The sequence below is a fragment of the Uloborus diversus genome, chromosome 2, assembly GCF_026930045.1.
Source record: "Uloborus diversus isolate 005 chromosome 2, Udiv.v.3.1, whole genome shotgun sequence".
NCBI lineage: Eukaryota > Metazoa > Arthropoda > Arachnida > Araneae > Uloboridae > Uloborus > Uloborus diversus.
In genome coordinates this window covers 124,077,967-124,100,369 of record NC_072732.1, presented here as the reverse complement: position 1 = coordinate 124,100,369, position 22,403 = coordinate 124,077,967, and the positions used below count along the sequence as shown (strand labels likewise).

General features: G+C 32.5%; 1 protein-coding gene across 1 annotated transcript in view; it reads right to left on the bottom strand.

Annotated features, from left to right (window-relative positions):
- The window catches only part of LOC129216024 (protein disabled-like), a gene marked incomplete at its 3' end in the record, with an annotated part of 164,279 nt that extends 142,148 nt beyond the window's left edge, over positions 1–22,131 (bottom strand). The window contains 1 exon segment of the mRNA XM_054850167.1: positions 21,983–22,131.
- Positions 22,132–22,403: the final 272 nt, after the last annotated feature.

The following is a 22,403-nucleotide window of genomic DNA, read 5'->3' as shown; positions in this document are numbered from 1 at the left end:
CCGCAGTTTATTGTCTGGAAGCAACTTGAAGATGTTTCAAAAAATTTATCACACCCTCTTATTTCTCTTAGAGGTTAGAATAGGAATGATTAGGAGAAGTTTCTCTTCAGTCACTTTCATTATAGAGCCCGGGGGTGTCAGAAAATGGAAGTCTTGAGAAGATCAGAAAACCTACCTAAAAACTTTTCGACCTCCTTTTCACGCTATTTCTTTGGACCTTTTGACTCTATTTCCAACCTCTGTAAAAAAGGGAGATGGACGGGAAAACCCTTTACAGAGATAGAGACACAGGGAATGGTGCAATTCTTTGTCCAACTTCTTTTCTTCCGGGGCGCTCGAAGCTCCCTTGAAACCGTTCTGCAACTTTGGTAATCCAAATCTTTAATGAATTTAGTCGTGGTAAATCACTACATTTTGCTATTTCACTAGAGCGTTCTTTTTTATTTTTTATTCTCTGTTATTTTTGGCTCATTTTAAAAATTAAAAGTATGTAATCGCATTAACACTTTTTTTCAACTTTCATTTCATGTTTCCACTTATTTTTAACTATCGTGACTAATTTTCAGAATATCATTTTATTATAATTATGACCTTGTTTTCTCGAAAACTCGATATCTTGAGTTTTTCTTATTTTATGAAACAAAATACAAAGATAAGAGGTTGCATTGGAAACTTCAAACTGAAACTTAAATTCCAAAGAAAAAAGGGGAAAATGACAACACTTTGGAAAAACGGATTTTCAGGGGCTTGAAACTAAGGATGGGACTTTTAGAGAAAAAGAGACCGGTTACTGGTTTGCTTTAATATTTTCTACAGTAGTGGTGCCCAACCTTTTTTTTTTTACCAGAAGGGCGCACCTCATTCTAAGATGAATCTCGCGGGTTAGAACTCGTATAAAATTAAAAAATGTTTACATCTTTTCTATAGATAGCATTGGAAAATGCAGAAAATGATAGAAAGTTGCAAACCAAGCACTGTGTTTACCCTTACTACATGTTTGTTTTATTTATATGAAGTTTTGATCTGTGTTTTAGAAACAATTTTCAAATATTTGGCTTTAAATTTATCACAATAATTCATAACAGCTAATGAAAACTCTTGTTTTGGAAGTTTCCAGAATATATTTTGCGATGCGTACGATTGAACATAGCAAAGAGTCACATGAACAGGCTTTGCGGATCACATCTGGCCCCAGACCGTAGGTTGGGCACCACTGATGTACAGCAAGAGTTCAAAATAGATATATTTCCCATGCAGACGATTTCTCAACAATTTTGCAAGTATTGTATCCATAATTTTCATTCAATCCTTCTACTTTCATTGTACTTATATTCGCTACATTTGCATTACAAACGCGCCTTACATTCAATCGCTATCACAAGTTCACACAACGCACAAACTGAAAACAAAAACCCTGATCCCAGAGCATTACCTTTTCAAAAAAAAATAAAAAATCCCCAGTTTCTACAATTGTAAAGATGGTATCATTAGTCAAATACAACCTTAGAAGAAACACCACTTCCCACACTACCCTAAGGTCTCTGGGTCAGTATGGAATGCAAATCGTGGATGGGTCACCCCTTTTCTCTCTTTCTCTTTGTGCTTAGCTATTAGGAGTCAGACGATGAGAATCTTTGGTCACGCGAGGAAGATGGCCTACAACTATGATTCTGCTCTAAAAACGGAGCTGGAGGAGGTTAGGTGCGCGCAATCCCACTTTTTTTCCCTCATCCAGTAATGTTTTGCTTAATACGCTTCGCCATGCACGCAGTTTACATGAGTTGTCGTTAAGACTGGAAAAGCCAAAAAACTCGCCGGTTCGGTTGAGACTTTTTCCCATTTCAAGCGGAAGTGATCTAGATGAGAGATATAGGACATCCCTATGCTAGAATAATCTGCTCTTTTTTTTTTCTGCCTGATCTGTTGCTCTTTTCATTTCTCGATTTTTTTCTTCTACGGTGAAAAAGTGGTTTAAAGAGGCCGGTTTGAAATACGCGTTGTGGTTGCATTTAAATGTCATATTCTCCGACAGACGCCAAAATGTCGGCACTCTATGATATCGTTTATATCTTGTCATGTAAGCTACAGTAAAAGCAATTATTAACGCGAGTCGCAAGTTTCGCGAAAATGAAGATATGGATGATTTTGTGAAAACAATGCTAGTTTTGTATAAATTGAATCGAAAGTTGATTTTTACATGAAGTTGGAATACTTCGCAAGGCTTAAATTTTCGCAATAACGACGGGGTCACGGAAATTAAAGCCTCGCGAAAATAATTGTTTTTACAGCACTTATTTCTTTTTTCCTTAATTTTTTTTTATTTATTTGCTTTTATAATTTGGTTTTATGCAAGGAAAAGAATATTCTTATTTTTTGTAATTACTAAGAATTAGTATTCTCTAATTCACAACGAATGGATAGGACAAAAAGTTATATTTTTATAAATTGTAAATAATATATATACGTATATGTATAATTACTTAGAATTTGAGTTTTAAAAATTCTATGCAGCATATTTGTTATTTTTACTTCCTTCTGTACGCGAAAGATATAGAAAAATAGTATTGAATTCGAAATTCTTCAATTTTAGAATTTAGAGGGATCTACACGAATGGTGTTGCCGTTTTTTTTTTTTTTTCATTGTAGCCGTTTTTTGGAACTGACTCTGTATGCTTGTCGGAACGGACTGTCGTTGTGTGTGTGTGTGTATGTTTTTTTTAATTTATTTATTTATTTTTTTTGGCCGTTCTAATACAAAACGTAATTCGTGGAACCGAACGTCTTTAACATCAAAAGAATAATTAAAAAGAGAACTGAAAGCTTAAATAAGCACTAGTTTGAAATACCTTTTCCTGTATGCATTTGGAATTTTCCCCTTTTTAAGGATATCTCGCATTAAACTCTAAAACTTGCATTTAAGAAACTGTGTTAGTAACAGTAAAATATTTTTTGAGCAAAAAATAGCCGAGTTTGAATTTTTGCCATTTTCCGTCTTCTACGTAATGAAAATGTCATTTAACGAGAAACAAAAATGTGACAAACGTAAAGGTAGGGACAAGGCAAAAAGTGAATGTTTCAAACGGTTTATATGAGGCAGTGAGAAGCAAAGGGATGCAAGTGGACATTTTGAAGTTTTGAGTAAAACGACTATAAAGATAACGTCCTAGGTAAATTTTCATTGGTTTTTTTCCCGAAATCATGCTGTACAGCAGCACCTACCAGGGATACTAGTACTATCTCTTGCCCCAAGATATAGGGGAGGAGAGGTTCACCTACCATTTGTACTGATTATCTCCAAATTTTTAATTTTGCCACTTACACCCCTTTGCTTCTCACTGCCTCATATATGTAAATATCATTGAAAAATTGTAAATACGAAATAGCAAAGTATTTAAGTATTTTCTAGTATTTAAGTGCCATGAATAGGATTTTTTACCGGGGGAGGGGGGCATAATCTTTGCTTTGAAAAGCTATATTTTCACTTCTTAAATACATAATCTTAAATCATTTAAATATTAAAGACAGCTTATTAAAATTCGGAAGATGAAATAAAAAAAGAGGGAAGGGGGAGAAGGTAAACTATAACAAAATAAAAGTACAGTCGACTCCCGCTACAACGCGATTCGACTTACGCGAAATGACTATAACGCGAATTTTTCATGAGTAACGAATTTTAGAGCTAACGCGAATTTTTCGCCCACAACACGTTTTTTTTGGGGAAGGAAGTATCAGCTTCGTTATTGGCGACTAAATATTGATTTCGTGAATGTTATTGCATCCCTTTAAGCATCACTGACAGTCAAAGCTCCCACACCAAACTAGTCTAGTGCATCAAATAACCACTCAGCAGCTTTCATTTATTTATTTTTTTCATTCTAAATGTAAAAGTTGTTGAAATATAATATGACAACTTAGTGTCACCTTCATCTAAAGTTTGAAGATGGGAAGAAAAAGAAAGTTTCTGATAAAAAATATAAAAAATACTAAAATTCTCGATATACTTTAACAACTACAAAACTTCGACGATAACTCAACAATATAAGTATGAGTGAATCTTCCGTACGTACCATTAAATTCAAAAGTAAAAGATATCCGTATAAGTTCAGAACTTAGTTTCAATATTGAAGCATGCAGAGCAGCCTAGCAAAGTAAATATTATGAAAATGGAAGCTGCTCTTGTATTGTGGATTAATAAAGAGATCAGGAAGAGGAGATGTTGCCATAAATTGAAACGTCATAAAGGTGAAGCAAACGTATTTAAAAATGTAAAACTAGATAAGAATAACGATCATGGAGCATAAGTCATCACTATCTTCATTTTTTAACTCTTAAATATTGTTACTGTATCTACTGTACTATTATAGTGCATCATTTTAATTGTACGTCTTTCATTCCCACTGGTCATTCATTTTGCTCATCTTAAAGTATTTCATGTTGAATAACAGTTTTTTATTTTTTAAATACAGTAAAGGATCATTCTTTATGCAAGAAACTGTAGTGCATGGTTAAGGGATGCTTTAGAGCAGTTTGAGAAGTGTTTATAAGTATTTGGTGTGCTTTTAAAAATTTGTATGCATATATTTTTCCACAACGCGAAATTTCGACTTACGCGAGGAGTCTTGGAACGCATCCCTCGCGTAAGTCGGGACTGGACTGTAACCAAAAAAATAGTGGAATATATGAGCTCATGCATTCGGTGAAAAAAAAATGTGTGACAGTTGTCACAGTTGTTGGAAAATAACTTTTCTTAACTTAGAGAATCGTTTAAATCTGTTATCCTACGTGTATATAAGTAAAAGAATAATTCTGCATAGACTTTTCAAAATGTAAAACCAGAGGAATAATTTTTGTGTAAAAGCAATTCTTATTTTCTTAAATGAAACTGAAAAGAATACTCAATGAAGAACAACAAGCAATAAAAGAACAAATTTTACTTTATGAAGTTCACAATTTGTTAGTTGAAAGATAAAAGATTGTGTTTGATGGCAAATTCCGATACCTGATTTAAACTTACACGTTTTTCCAAACCATCCCAAAACAAAGATAATTTCAAAATAAATTATATTTCCTTGACGACTGTTTTATCATAAGCCTCATTCCAGAATTTGTTTACTATTAGAAAAGATCTCACATTTACAGGCAAGACACGAGAAGAAACAATCATCAGTACTTGAAACATTTTCCTGGAATCACGAAATGGTGGAAGATTTAAAACGTCCTGAGGAAAACAACATAACTAATACCAATCGAAGCGGAAAAACGAGCATTAGATTATGAATTCCTTTAAATCTACCATCAACCCACCAATCCAAGGTTAAATCATATCACAAGAATAGATAATATTTCTTTTAAGTTACGTCAAAAGATTGAATTGTAAAACATGCCGGAAAATAAAGAGTAATTTCACGAACACCGATATTTTACTCTGTTTATAAGAATTTCGAATCTTTCGTGCAGTTTACTCAGCTGTAATTTTAGGAATTGGTGGTCATGATGTTTGCACACTTTCAGATTGAATTGTTGCATGTATTTTTGATAAATAACTAGCTATAAAAGATGTGCCTTGCATTAGAATTCAATGTTAGTAAAGGTTTTTCGACAAACACTCACGCGAACCAGTGTTTGACTAAGTAAAAGATAATATCAGGAAATTTGATTTTCATTTTTAGAAATCAAAAGGAAGTTAATGTTGATAATTCACGTGTTGATTCAGAATCCATTTTATTCAACTACCTTACAATTGAATAATTTTATTAAATTATTCAATATTTCCCTCGGTCTATTTTAATCAAAGTTAGTGTGATATGTATATACGGTTAAACCTGTGCATAACGGTACTGTCTATAACAATAAACCTGTCTATAACAATATTTCCCTCGGTCCCAGCAAAATTTCAGCATGAATAATCAAACTGTCTATAACGATAATCTGCGTGTAACAATATTTTTTTAGGTCTCAACAGTATCGTTGTAGACAGGTTTTACTGTACACGGCAATAGATAAGAAGAATGAAGAAAACACTCTTCATAATCTAAAAGTAACTAACGGCTACATGCTGAGGATGGATAGGATTGTGCCCTCCGTTCTATCGAGAAACCCGGACATGCATAGAAAAAAAGTTTACTTTTTGCCATAAAATTCTACAAACTATCGGGCAATTGAGGGTGCGTCACCCAGACTTCGACTTCTATTTGACGACTGGTCTCTTTTCTATTGACAAATGGACAAGACCTTGGATTCCTCAATAGGTCATCCGCAGGTTGAACAACACTGATAATCGCAGGAATGAAAGATCATCGACCCCAGACGAGAGAAAGCAAAACGGTAACAGTTTTGCATCCGGGATATGTAGACCAGCAGAACGAAATCGGTTATTATCCGAACAGTTAGAATTGTAAAAAAAGAAAGGAATCGCGAAATGAGGCCAATCAGAAACAATGAGTCTAAATACAGATGGACTTCTGACCAATCAAATGAGAAAGAAGCATTATTCACGTATCAATCCACGTCCAATCCTATGAATACATAATTGGAAAATAGATGGATCAGGCGATAAAGCTGTTTTGATTCAACGAAACATCTGTTGTAAAAAAAAAAAAAAAAACTATATCATTAACAGAAACGTGTAGGAAGACATGATATTTAAGCAACATGTTTAGTATGAATACAATAACCGTAAAGACGAATAAAATTATTTACATTTATTTCAGAAATAATTAATTATTTTTAAATAATGCAGAAGTTGATAGCGAGAGCTTGTCCGAAAACAATGGCCACAAACGTCTGGACAGATTCATTTTAAAGTAATTATAACCGCAAAACATCATCATTTCTAATAGCAGCTGAGAATGTGAAGTCGATTTTAACTAAATGTAAACTTACAAGATTTTAATGAAAACTTCCTATAGTTTGTTTAGAGCAGCAATTTTTTCTTTTTTTACTATAAACTAAAGACATTTTCAAAATGCTTTATAACAAGAATTGTAATTGTGAACTACATCCAAAATGAGCATTAAATCCTTGTAATCCTGAGGTAGAACTGTTTCGACAAGACAAACATTTCATGAAGAATAAACAACACGAAGCATAATAAATTCAAGTATAATCAAGGCAGCAAGGTTTCCGCCGGAAATATAACTACTAATGGGAATTAAAGGAAATTGTTGTAGTCAAGTTAATAGTCAACAGGAAAAGACCGAAATATAAATAAATTTTATCATAAGTGCAATGAAACGAAAAACATTCTTGACATTTTACATAAACAGCAAATGAGACAAATATTGTTCTTGGATATTCCAATCATTTATTATTGCCACAAAATAGTTTATGTATAAAATATTTTTTTTTAAACTCGATAAAATGCTTATTAAAAGTACAACTTACAAGTCTAATGTACAAAGTGAAAGTATTGACGAGAATCAAATAAAAGTTAAGTAACCAATAATCTCAATGGATTGGCAAAGAACGAAATGCAAGTAAATTCAGTCATAAGCGTACGTTAACGCTGATGCATCTTTACACTTTCCATCGAATGCAAATAGGAAAACGTTCAAGATATTTTAATGATTTTGAAACTACAGCAATTATTTTGCTGTGGGCAGGTAAAGAGCTGTAACTGCAAATTTTTTGTTTCCCATTTTTTTGCATTTTTGTGATCTGTTGTACGTTAGCTTTATTGTACAAACTCTCATATTTGATTTCTACTAAAAAATGAAAAGGCGCGAATAAAACGTCCAATTCCAACATTTCCCTACTGTTAGTATTGAATCCAACACACGTCTTCAAATATCTCGCAAACTCATTTCTGCAAGATACTGCCTTTCTGTACAAAATGAAATCGTTAACTAGAATTAAATGGAATTGAAGCAATGAATCTAACCAGTAGCGTAACTAGGGGTTGGCAGGAGTGGCTCTCGCTAGAGGCGCAGCAGCCGGGGGGGGGGGGGGGGGCGGAATTTCAACTGATTAAAGAGGTTTTTTTTTAACATAGAATTTGAAAAATGCTTTAAAAAAATGAAAAGAAAAAAAAAACTCGCAAGAAAAAGAACTAGAGACTTATACATAATATCTTCTGAGAAGGAACACTGGGCATCATGGAAAACAATTCCAAAAAAGAAAATTAGAAAAAAAAATTCCTATTCTGCCTCCTGTTTGTCGAATAAACTACGCAAAATATTCCAAAAACAAAATTATTTTTTTGACGTCACAATGACCTCCAGTAACTTCCCATGACCCTGAGGGGGGGGGGGCAATTTCTTTGTTCGCCAGGGTCGCTAGACCCCATAGTTAGGCTACTGAATCTAACTAAAGATTGGGAAAGTGCAAATTGCAAAATTAAATTCACTCGTAAGGCATCATGATAACAGAAGCTCATCTTTGCAAATTTCCATCAGTTGTGAACAGGGGCGAACCTTTTACAAGATCATGATTCTATTCGATTACAAATGTAAACAATTTTCATTCGACTTTTTCCAAAAGTATGTTGGATGAATTTAATGTACGTCATGGAAACATTGGCACGGGAACTCTATTCTCATTCCTGCAATTGGGTATTGATCGCTGTTCGGATACAAATTCCTCGACCAGATTGTACTTCGAGAAATTAAGCATCAAGAATGTTATCCGCTTCGTTGCGTTTCGTTTAACTTATTGCTCGATTTGCTGGCAAAGAGAAATCATCACAACTGCTATAAGTTGAAAATAATTTCCGCACCAATAAAGGAAATAAATGTTTCTGTAAATTTAACTATTTTACCAATGACCATTTTACTATTCTTAATGCTTAATCGTGCATAGCATCAGGGACTGCACGATTTGTAAAAAATTTGCATCATTCATTGGGAAACATCTATCCAGCTGTTCCAAATAAGGAACATTAAAACTTGTACGGCATAGATTCTCAAAAAAAAAAAAAAAAAAAAAAAAAAAAAAAAAAAAAAAAAAAAAAAGAGGCACATATAAAAAAAAAAAGAAGAAAAAGGGTAAATTAATGAAACGGGGAGAAAGTAGAAAGAAAAAAGCTTTTCCCTCTCCTTTTATCCTACTTAAAAGTGAAGTTTAACACATATTTCGTGTATTAACTTCTGCTTACAAGTAATTGTTGTTTTTACATTGGAATTTATTAGTTAATTGAGATATGTTTTTCTTTTTTTTAATCTTGCAGCTAGAATACATGTTTTGATGCAAGTCTTTCGAATTGTATACAATTTGTGACATTGAAATAATTAATAATATTTACGAAATTGAGAAAGTAGTGCATTCAACTCCGATTTTAAGTATTTCACTGCGTCTCATCAAGTCTCGGAAGTTTTGCGATAAAATGTAGAAACCTAAAACAAACCTTTGTCAATAGAAGACGCAGATTTAAATACTTTTCACTTGCATATAATTGCGACCACAGTGTACAATATTTAAATTTTATACTGTCTTGAATATACAATTATGTAGAGTTACAAAATTTACAGTTTAAAACGGATAATGTGCACATCAAAAAAAAAAAAAAAAAAAATGAAAATAAAGATTTCTATTCAAACGCAATTTAATTTAAGTAGGATTTTATGCTTATTTTTAACTATAGAAACTGCACAAACAGTAATGAGCGAAATCACCCGAAATACAACATAATGGAAGAAAAATGAACCGATGAAGATGGTATCAAACCTCAGATGTGTTTAACTTTTCGACATTATCACTATTTGAATATTGCATCATATGATTATTATTCATTTCCATTAAAATATTCCATATTACGAAGTTGTAAAGTGAAATGAATAACAAAATTTGAAATCTTTACTAGTAATAAAGCTGAAAGTCTGTATGTCTGGATCTCTGGATGTCTGTTACGCGGATAGCGCCTAGACCGTTCGACCGGTTTGCATAAAATTTAGCATAAAATTAGTTCGTAGCATAGGAATGAGCACCTCGAAGCGATTTTTCGAGAATTCGATTTTGTTATTTTTTTATTCTAATTTTAAAAACATTTTATCGAGCAAAATATCATTCCATTGACGAATAAATTACCATAACATGTACGAGCCAATCACCATAACGTGGACGAGCCAATTACCATAACATGGATGAGCAAATGAACATAGCAAATTGGCGGGAAATTCATCTTCCATTATTTTTAAATATACAGGCGAACCAAATGACCTTTTCATTTTCTACTACGAACAAAGCCGTGCGAGTACCGCTAGTAATTCAATAAATTGGCTGTCTATACCTGTAAAAAAAGGAGCTTTTGTAAAAGCCTGGCAAAATCGCGAACTGGGATAACTTTTAGAATTACCGAGGTAAAGGCTCATAAATTTTATCCATGTGATAGAATTGTATTACCTTGGTATTACTGAAAACATGGAGACGAGATTTGATCTATATAGATGTTTATCAGAGTGCATTGCTCCCATACGATGAAAAAATATTCAAAAGCAAAATGAGAAGTAATTGCTTTTAAAGAAGCGGGTGAAGAACTTTCGCTCCCATTAAGTTTCTTTCCTGTCGACAAGTCAAAGATGAATGGTTCATTTAATTATATATCGATATGCTTCACTGATTTTTCGCAACTTCGAAGCTAAAACAGCATTCGAAACTAATTAAATCACTTCCGAAAACGATAAGTTTTCCGCTTGTTTGCAGCAATATTTATGTGATAAGAAAATTCTGTCTTATTAGATACTACCTGAAAACAAAAACTCTAAAGTTTAAATTTGATAACTTGAATTCCGATGGACAAAGAAGCAACGAATCTCTTTAGTGGTATGATTTTCTTTTCCAAATTACTGTCAAATTGTTGCAGTGACAATAATAGAATTTACCTCTCCCCCCCTCCGCCATGAACCCATCCAAAGTTTAGACATCCCGTTGTCCGAACAAACTATAAAATTCTTTTAAAAGTCTGTGAGCAGGTTGTTTTCCGAATCGGAGAAAAATGATTTTTGTAAAATTTTTGCGGACCTGCTTTTATTGAAGTTTCGCTACATTTCAATGGCCACTATATACTGACCAAATAAAGGGGAAAAAAATAATAATTTCTCGCAATTGAAAACTCATTAAATTAAGTTTACGTATACAAAATTAAAGATTACTATTTAAAGGTTATTATTCAAAGGTTATTATATTAAAAGTTATTTTTCGTTTAAAGGTTTATTCCACAAATCCAAGCATGTTTGAGACTCCAGTGTCAGGAACTCAACTTTGAGTAACAAGGTGTAAATAGAAGAAATGGCTTTTAATGTGAATACTTCATTCCTTTTTAGTAAACTCTTTAGGTTGTTTCCTCAAACGTATGATTACCAAACGTCGTGCCATAATATTCCTTAATATGAAATTAGAAGCAACTTCATTCTCAAGTTAAAAGAAAGCTCACTACTAAGAAATAAGTTTATAAATCTGCATCCTTATCTTTACTAATAATAAAGCTGAAAGTATGTGTGTCTGGACCTCTGCTACGAGCATAGCGCCTAGACAATGCGGAATATTTTCATGAAATTTGGCAGAAAATTAGTTCGTAGCATAGATAGGAGCACCTCGAAGCGATTTTTCGAAAATTTGATTTTGTTCTTTTTCTATTCCAATTTAAGAACATTTTATCGAGGAAATTATCATAACTTGGACGAACAAATTACTATAACGTGGACGAGCAAACTACTATATGTGACCTTGGGTGAGCAAATGACCATAGCAACTTGGCGAGAAATTCTTCATCCATTGTATATATGTATGTATGTATGCAGGCGAACCAAATGACATTTTAATTTTCTACTACGGGCAAAGCCGTACGGGTAGCACTAGTAAAGCAATAAATGGATAATAACACAACTCGCGGAGGAACAGAAAACGAATCCAAATGTGACCCTCAATAACCGCAAAAACCCCACCTACGGCGTGCACACGTGCCGAGACACTTCTTCCCACATCTTCAAAATGAATTCCCCATCCAGGGAATTAAATACCAGACTTGCGGATAAACTAAGCAAAAATCCAAAACAAAAGCGAGAAAAAAACAGATTAAATTTTGATTGGCAAAAGTCAGCTTATGACAGGATGTTTTGATTAAGTTCCGTGAAGGGTATGTAAGATTCTCATGAAGCCAAATTCAAGGTCGATTTCGACACGGCTTCTCAATACTAACAAGGGCCGAACGTAATGGCTGCAGGTGGCCCTTACATCATACGTTGCCGAGAAGAATTAATAATAAAACAAAGAATACATTACAATCACGAGACTAGGTAACTCTGTGGCCCGCTTCTACTTTTTCACTTGCCCTCTGGCTCGGTTGTTAGGACGCACGCGGAATAGCAATGGCTGAATTTAAGTGATACGTAGGAGAGAAAACTTTGGGTAAATAGAACACCCGCTAGCATTCTAGAAGTGTTCTGGAAACTGGTGTTTTTTTTTTTTTTTTTTTTATGTTTATGAAAGTAAGGAAATGCACGTCATCAGCAGACAACAAAATGTGTATGAAATGTAAATAAAATTTTTCATAATGGAAGGAATTATCATTTATACGTTGTATCAGGTATAATTAATACCGTTGGAATAAAGTAATTGATACTCTGCGGACACTTGAGCAGTGACAGAAAAAGTTATAGATTTAAGCTATAGTTTAAAGATATAGTTTTTGTTTAAAAAAAAATGAGAAGTATTTTTGGTGGTCTAAAATGTAACAATGTCTGGAGATGAAGAACCAACACTGAAGTTTACAAACCATTCAAAGAACCGGATATAGACAAATACATCACTAATCACAGAATAAAAAGGAGAGCAGGATACCTGTGCAGAATGCATGAAAGTCGTGCTACAAAAAAAAAAAAAAAAAAAAAATTGTTGTGTACCGAAAAATATTTTTTTCGTCCCATAGTTTTTCAAAAATGTCCTACATTTTGGAAACTGGTCGCTTTGATCCTAAGGTAGCTCAAAACTTTGATAGACGAAAACAGAGATAATTTTTGAACTCAGAGGCCATGAGAGTTGGAAAAAAGTCACTGGTCTAAGGAACCAAATCGCTGTTCTCCAGTGTAATCACTGATATTCAATTTTCCAGGAAATAATAAATCACAAAGCTTTCAAAAAATATCTTTGCACTGCCAGTGATAAAATCATGCAAAATTTTTTTGAAAAATCTTTGAGAAGTTTTTTACTTGTTAAGTAACTTTTAAAAATTTAATTATTGGATTATTCGTAGAGATTTCGACTTAGTTTTTTCTACCTTTTATAATTAAATTTTAATGTAGCTAATATACTAATCTTTTTTCTTTTTTTTTAGTCTCAAAGCTTATCACTATTTTTACGGATACAATCGCTTCGATTATCAAGATCTGAAAAGATTCATTGCGTAGATTTGAAAATCACTATCATATAGTTTTCTTACTGGTATCATTTTCTCAAATTCGAAACTGCTGCGATTTTCTCCTTCAAAATATTTCTCTAGCACTTTGCGTAGTTTCAATGTAAGAAATCCGCTTGAAATTAATACATAAAGAATACGAAATTCTATGTATAAAATTTTAAACTGCATTTTAAATTTTAAGTAATTATTGTTCTTAAAAAGGAGGAAATAATGTTGTTGAATACAATTTTTAAAAACATTTGAATAAAACTTTTTAAAGATTTCATCAGTTTCCTGATTTACAGACTTGATTTAAAAAAAAAAAAAAACTCTTAGAACACTTTAATTTAAGTTTCGCATTGAATTTCAAATATTTGATCTTCACAGAAATGGGAAATAATATTGAAACAATGAAAAAAAAAAACCCCATTTTCATACATTTTTTTTTTTGTTTACTTTCAGCAGTTACTTGATTTGCAGTCTTCATGAGCATATTTTTGAGTTTTTAGAATATTCAAACAGAGCAGGGCATTAAGTTACATTTCAAAGTTTAAAATTTCATTTTAAAATATAAAAATGTCTCCCCCCCCCCAAAAAAAAGAGGAAAAGTAATGTTGTTAAAACAGTTTTTTTTTTTCTTTTTTTTAATAACTGAACGGAGCGTTTTAGAAAAACTTCATTAGTTTATTGGTTTAGACTTAACAAAAAAAATATTCTATTAGCACACCTAAATGGAACAGGACAGCAAAGTGACATTATAAAATTTCGAACTTCATTAAATATTTTAAACTTCATTTTAAATTTCAAGTAGTTATTCCTCAAGAAAATGGAGAAAATCATGTTGTTTAAACAAATTAAAAGAATGAATAATACTTATAGCAAAATTTCATCAGTTCCCTAATTTGAAGACTAGATAAGAATATTTTTACAAGCTCTCAGAACACTGAGATGCAACAGTGCAGTCAAGCAGCATTGCCAAGATCGTCACGTCAGGTAGTAATCGTAACATATCTTCATATTCTTCCAGCGTTGTTTATTCTGCCGGAAATGCCATTTCGCTCATCAACCGAGATCGAGGTCGAAAACTTCATTTCAGTCGCGTGTTTCAATGCCACCAGGCAGAATAAAGCGAGCGGTATATTAGTATTCTGGCAGAGATTTGTTGTAAGTGGAAATGTTTTTTGATTTTCCAGAATACCATAGAGTAAAGAAATTTAAAACGTACGCGTCTATGGTAAAGAGGAAATGAAATTGAAGCCGGAATTATGGGATGCATCGACGTGAAAATGGGCGGGGTTATGATAACGTGGTTGCCTCGAGAGAACCGTTATCACCAATCTCGCAAAGGGATCGAATAAAGTAGCTGTCAGATTGTTTTCCATTTTAATTCACGTTTAAATGCAATTTCAAAAACTTTCTTCATAAATTTGCAACAATACCTAAATTTAAATAAACTATCAATTGAGATTGAATATTGCAATGTCAAAATGTAAGTATGTCAAGATCTTTAGCGAGAAGATAAGGATCTTGGATACATTGGTACAACTTCCGACTTCAGTTTCTTACTCTATGTAGAAAACAGGGTTTCTGAAATTTTCTTTATAAGTTAACTGCAAATAAAGATGTGCGTTAAAAAGTCTTGTGAATGAATCCAGGGCTGGGGAGTCGGAGGGAAAACGATCTGCTCCGACTCCAAAAACACTCCAAATACATTTATACATTGCACTTTTTTATATTTTTTCGAATATCAACTGAATGTCGAAAAGTAAATAGGCAATAACACTTCCAACAAGTTATAAACCACAACCAATAAGTAAGAAAAAACTTGCATTGTGGGGAAACTTGTGAAAGAGACTAAATGAACCGCAGTAAGACAAATGAATGCGAAAATAATCAAATGGATTCGAAAACGAAATGGCTAAACATATTTGAGAGTTAAAACGGTCAAAAAGAAACCGATGAGAAAATAACGAAATAAAATTCAGCAAAAATATCGTGCACAAACAGAACGAAAGAAACAATCATTAAAACGACATTAGAAACAAAAACTCATTTTGTCATGTATCGATATTTTGACTAAATTTGTAACACGTCTCATAATGTAATATGAATTTGAGGAGAAAAAGCCTATGCAAACATTTTGGTCAATCATTCCACTTTTTCATACAATTTTGACTTCTTTGGACAACAGAACGTAATTTTAGCTTTTTTTTTTATATATATATATATATATAACGATGCGTTAATTTGATGATTCTGCAACAACGAATTGCATTGTATCATGATCCTCACCAAACTTTAGGAAAGTTGATCAAATTAATGTGTCTTTAAACAATAAATAGATTTTTTTTAAGTTAAACTTAGTAATAATGAATTGAATTTAAGTTAAAATTAATTGAATTTAATTTTTTTGACACATTTATTATTAATTTTTGAATGGTGTTAAGCATTTTCTTCAGAACTTTTGCTTTCAGAAAATGCTTACCAATATTAAAAATATTAAAAAACATTTTTCAATATTGGTAACAAACATACATAGATAAAACTTTTTAACTTCAAAATAATGAAATTCAAAATTTATCAAAATCATCCTATTTTAAAAAACAGCTCAAAAATCCACAACTGCGGTGAAAAACTTTGTCAAAACTGTTGAAACTGAAAAACCAATTGGCAATGGAATTGTATCTCAAGACAATTATCTTGATGTTTATCTTTTGTTACATCGTAAACTATTTCCTAAAGAATAACCAAAACAACCAAATAAAACGCTCCATCATAACTATCTAACTTTCTGTCATCGCGGATTGCTAAAACCAGTTTTACCTTATTTGATACTATCAAAAACTCTATCCGTGAATAAGAATGGGTCTAGAGTTCTAAATAAAGCCACACAAGTTGCTTTCATCCGCATTCGATTTCTCACATAAATCAAACGTAATGTAGCTACGGTTAATTGTAAATACAATATGACAACTAAATGAAAAAAAAAGAAAGAGACGTTAGAGAAAGGCATTGTTTGTAGTTATATATAATGTATCGGTTTAAAAATATTATAGATTGCACACAATAGACATCCAAAAGCTTTTTTTTTAAATACGGAAAGAATCAAGAGCGAAAATTGAACTCATGACGAAAAAATAACGCAGTTTTCTTTAAATCTTTGGTGATAATATAACTTTTCTTATTCTACAGAAAAAGTATAATTAAATGCATTGAGGTCTTTACAAAATGTATACCTATATACTAATAAAAACAAGTTACGACCAATATTGCAACAAAACCCCAGTCCCAGAAAAAATAATTATTAAATATAATCTCAATTTGCTGATGCATTTTGTAATTTACAAGCTACAACATTAATTGAAAGAGTTGTTTTTTTTATGGGGGGGGGGGATAGTATTTGATACGAACGATCTCAAAGAGCATTTCTGTGAAATCGTGTTTCAAAGTAGGAAAAGAGCAACAGAAACTTCACCATTATGCAGTCAACAATATTTGTTAAGATTTGCTGAACAGAAGTCAGTGTTGGATGGTTGGCATAATAAAAGGTCATCAACGTTAACTGATGATACGCTGATCAGGTGTGGTCCTTGGTGTGTGCCAACAGTTAAATCCAAATTAGAAAACTTCCAGAAGAGTGAGGTATGATCATACTGCAACATTTTAATCAAAGATTTAGCGATGAAATGCATCGCTGCAAATTCATTTTATGATTGATGACTTAAGTCAAGAAGAAACTCCATACTCGGGTCTCAAGACTTCATCCGCTTCAGTGCAGATGACCTCACTATTTTTAGAGACGAGTCCCCTCAAAGGGTAGAGACTTGAGACGAAAAATGTCAATAGGAATGATTCAACTTTGAATGCAAAGTTTCTAAAGCTAATAATTTATTGATAAAGAAATAAAGTAATTTATTAGAAAACTCTTGACTAACCCTTAAACAGGCTCGTACAACAAGAAGGCACGCAGTATTGTAAAGTATAGGACACAGTAAAGCTACTATGCGACAAGCTACTGTTAAAGATTTAATCAAACTAATAAATCGAACAAACTATGCATAGCTAAGAGCAAGAAGGGATATAAGGAAGGGGAGATGAGAGCGATCGTCTCTCTCTCTTGAGGGACTCTGCACCGTCAATGTTTCCGAATTGAAGCGCTAAAATCGCAAGTGTGGGCAAGGAACGTATGACGGCAACGTATGACGTTCGAAGCTCTCTCACGGAGACTTTCGAAATTAAAGTTTAAAAAAGGCAATTTTAGAAGATCTTTGGTGATGTTTTGAGGCCTTCACCCAGACATTTTTCAAAATTTAAGTCATAAAGTAGCGATTGTAGACCATTTCACGTAGTTAAGAAAATGGATGAAATTCGGGTAATTTTTCGAAATTCAGGTTCTCCAAAAAAGCAAGTTTAGACGATATTCGTAGTAGGGGGATTTCGGCGCATTCTCTAGGAGTTTTTACGATATTGAAGTTGTAAAAACGCAATTTTGCAATACGTTTGGAAACGGAAAACGGGTCCGAGAACCTCTTCTCCTCCTCCTAGGCTGAATCTCTAAGTTTATATTGTTTCATACATAAAAAATTATGTTCCCCCTCCCTAGCATTTGTAAATCAGATACGTAGTAAGAGGTTTAGAGGCAAGTATAAAAATGAATCGTCCCCTCCTTAGGAAATTTCTGGATCCGTCCTTGCCTATGAGCTTTTGCGTTTCCGAAACCAAGCAGCATCACAAATAGTTTAAACTCCATTCATTGCTATTAACGAGCGCATCCGTGTATAAGACCTATTACGACAATTGAGCCACACAAGTTGTTCCGGTGCACAATCCGAATATACCATAAATCAGATACTAAAGCTTCATCATCCTTGTGTAAGGTCAATTTTAAGCAGAGAAAGAATATTTTGAAAGAAAAAAAGGAATTTGCATATCCGTTTTCCTTGCGTCCATGGCAGCAAACATCACGAAGCGATTACCGATAAAAGCATGTGATCAATCAGCACGCCAAATCACGCCTCGAAAGGATCACGATAGAATGATTATTTGAATAATATGCGGTTTGACGAAAAAAAGAATGGTTTAGAGTTTTTGAGGAAAATATTTCTTGTGGCGAATGGGAGATATTATTGGGTTTTTTCTTCCTCTAAAAGATTTTTTATGGTTTTACATGTGCTAGGCTTCTCAAAAAAAAAAAAAAAAAGAATCATTTCAAAATATCTACAGATTTTTTTTTAATGTTGGAACTGTAAAGTGAACCTTTTAATTGTTGGGAGCAATCACGAATTGCTTAGTGTCCTCACTTGAAAAAAAAATGATTTTGCTCTGATTTTTCAGATTATGACAACGGTTGTTTTTAATGTTTATTTAGAGAGCGAAAATTTCGTCGTCATAGTTACAAATAGTCTTCGGTTTGATTTTATTCATATTTTTTCAGGGCTTAACACGAGCAGGCTTTACAAAAAGTTTTTTTTTGTGTAAAATTACGGGGTTTTTTCCGGGGTTATAGGTGTTTTTCCCAGAAAAAAACACCTATAAAAATGAACTTAATAGGCAAAACTTCATCTTAATGCAAAATATCCAGATTACTAATTTCTATCATTTAAGATTAACAGGAAAAAAAATAGATAACGTAATATGCCGTAAAAATTCTTTATGATAAGTGTATTGGTGGATATTGGCCATAAAATCTTGATATTTACGACCGCATACTAATCACCATTTTTTTTAATGAAAATGCCTCATATTATGTATACTTGAAGATCAGAAGACATAATATGACGGGTGCAAACTTCTTGGCCATTTCCATTCCATTGGTAGAAACAAGAAACCCAACGAGTAGGGTCCATCGCAATTTTTGATTGCGAAAAACATTATTTGAGTTCAATGATTCAAAATTCAAATGAATGCTGGATTCCAGAAGTTTATAAAAATAATTATAGCGACTTTTAGCCAACGTGTGCCTCTAAAACCGTCGGATGGTCCTTTAATTGCCAATCTTCTCCGGTTTTTCCCGGATAAGAGTTTTTTTATGTATAGTATACAGAGTTCGGCACATAGCAAGCTTCAAGTCACCTGGGTGACTAAAATAGTACCTTAGCGACTAGTTCGTTCTGTACAAAAACCTATTAGAAGTAATGTTCACTGAATTCTCCTATATTTACTCTGAGAAATTATTGGGTACGGCGTCTTAAAATTTTACCTGGTTCTTAAAATTTCACTGTCAATCTCTGCATGTTCTCAATTTTAAAAATAATAACCTATTAAAAAGGAATGATATTTCAAAATAAGTGCAACGAATACAAAGGGGTAAGACCACAGAACGGATTAAGGTTTCAATTAACATTGGACTGAAATTGGTAACCATGTTCATTAAATTCATAGTGTATCATTATTGCAGTTTAAAAAAAAAAGAAATTTATTTAATGTTTTTAGAAAAGTATTTAAAAATTTCATCATTATCATAATTAAATGAACCAAAAATTAAATTAAATTTCCAATTCTTAGTTCAAAAATGTTTGTTCAAATTTGTTTCGAAGCTATTGAAAAATACCAATCAAATTACGTGTAACAGTAAAATGTTCGTAAATCTACTGTCCGTAATTCAATAGATCTCATTCCATTAACGCATATCTCATTTCAAGAACTTTTTTATTACAACAATGATAATTATTATAAAAAAAGCAAAAAAATCTATAAAAATTTTATTGGAAAAGTATTTTAAAAGAATTTCCGCATTATCGCGATTGAATGAACAAATCACCAAAACTTAGTTTAATAATGTTAGCTCAAATTTATTACGAAGCTGTTGAAAAACACCACATTAAATTTCGTGCAACAGTAAAATGTTCGTAAAACTACTAACCGTAATTAAATAGATTTCATTCCAATAACGTATCTCTCATTTCAATAACTTCTTTTTCGTTATAACACTGTTAATTATTATGATAAAAAAAAGAAAGAAATCTATAAAAAAAAATTGTTAGAATCTATTGAATTGAATAGTATTCTAACAATTTTTTTTATAGATTTCTTTCTTTTTTTTATCATAATAATTAACAGTATTTGAAAATAATTTCCGCACTATCGCAAATGAATGAAAAAATCTCTATATATTAGTTCAATAATGCTCGCTCAAGTTTGCTACGAAGCTATTGAAAAATACCACATTAAATTGCTTGAAATCATAAAATGTTCGTAAAACTAGTGACCGTAGTTTATTATTCCAGTAACACTGCTGTATGCTTAACCTAAGAAAGCCGCTTGAAGCGTAATATATTTCCGTCACGCATCGCTGACAGTTACAACTTATGATAAAAGAAACATTTCCTAGATTTCTACAAAATGCAAACCATTGTGCAAAACTTAAAAAATTGGAGATTAAAACTTGTACATATTATTGGAGCGTATACGGTGGTATAAGGCTATACATAGTGCTTCAATAGGGAATGGGGGGGGGGGGGGACGTCGTCTCCCAATTATTGTTTTTTTATTTTTGCCGCAAGAATAACACAAACGTATGTTCCCTTTCTCTCTAAAAGCAAACCATATTTTTTGTTAGTGAGTCCCCCCCCCCCAAAAAAAAAATCAACTGCAGCACTGGCTATGTACTCCGTTACTCATCGTCATTTAGAAAAACAGCGACACCCTCTGCTTTTTAATGAATTGGATTTTTTCTTGGGGGGGGGGGCAAGTATTTTTTTTTTTTCAAAAACAATAACGTGAAAATATGTATATATATATCGCATAGAATTATGTGATTTATGATATATATAAATACTTATTCCTATGATTTAAAACTTTTTTTTTCACTACGTATTATAAGTTTATGTTATATAGACGCATATGCATTTTACCATGCAATATAGGATGTAATTTCAAAAAATAACTTCTTTGTACCGATTTTCTACATTTTAAATTAAGTTACTTTTTATCTTCCTACTAAAGTTCCCCTCAAACCCCTCCTACCCTCTCAAATTTTTAGTTTATGTATCGCATACCTTCTGCTGTTTTTAAGACTGAGGCACTGATTGGGATTTTCTAAAATATACATTTCCAAAAAAAAAAGTTAAAACATGCAGTGTCATTAGTTGATATGTATAAATAATTCTTCGCTTAGTTTCTCCAATTAAGGGATTACACATTTCGCCAGATTTCCAAATTATTTACCCTATGCACCCAAATTTCGGGAAAAAATGCTGCAATTATGTAATTAATATTGATGATTATCAAAAGTTTTCGGCAAAATATTTTTTTTTAAGTTTTAAAATTAAAATAGAGTATTAATTAGGTTTAAGAAAAATCTTTTGATTGAATCTCAAAATTCAGTTTAATTGTTTTCTTCTTTTTAAGTTTATATCTTGATTAATTTATGACTGATAAAAAGTAGAAGCACAAAAAATCTAACAAGTTGATGAATAAATTGCAAAATGTTTTTAAATGCTATTTCTAATTTCTTTAAAATTCAAAAATTATAATATCAGAATTCATTAATTTGATTCCTTTACCTTGATTAATTTATGATGGATCTCAAAAGGAAATCCTTGATGGAATAACCCATCGCATTTGAACAAATAAAATGAATAAATTACAAAACATTTTCCAAAAACTATTTTCTGTTTTCTTCATAATTTAGAAAATTACAAAATAAATTCTTACTTTTTGTCTGTTGTCCTCCTTGCAATATTCAGTGCGTAAATTAAACACAAATAAAAACCAAACTCGTTTTATTAGCGAACTGAGAAACGAGAACAAATCGTAAACAGGCGCACAATCCTTTCTCTGGAGAAACGCGCGTACTAAACGCTGCTTCAATCGTGACTGAAGCGCAAGAGTTGCGATTGCCGAATTCAAACATCGCTCATTTTTCCAAAACGTCGCGTTGGCACATTTGGCGGTTTATCCCTCTGTCGGAGACTTTTGCTGATGATGCAGAATATATTTGAAGCAGTCGTGGGTGCGTGGTGTCGACTCTCGAATCTCGTCCAGCATACAGTTCTCCATTCACAGCAAACAAATTAGATTTTGCGTAGTTTTCAGACTTTCTCGGTTGACTTTTTTTTTCTTTTTTATTTGATCT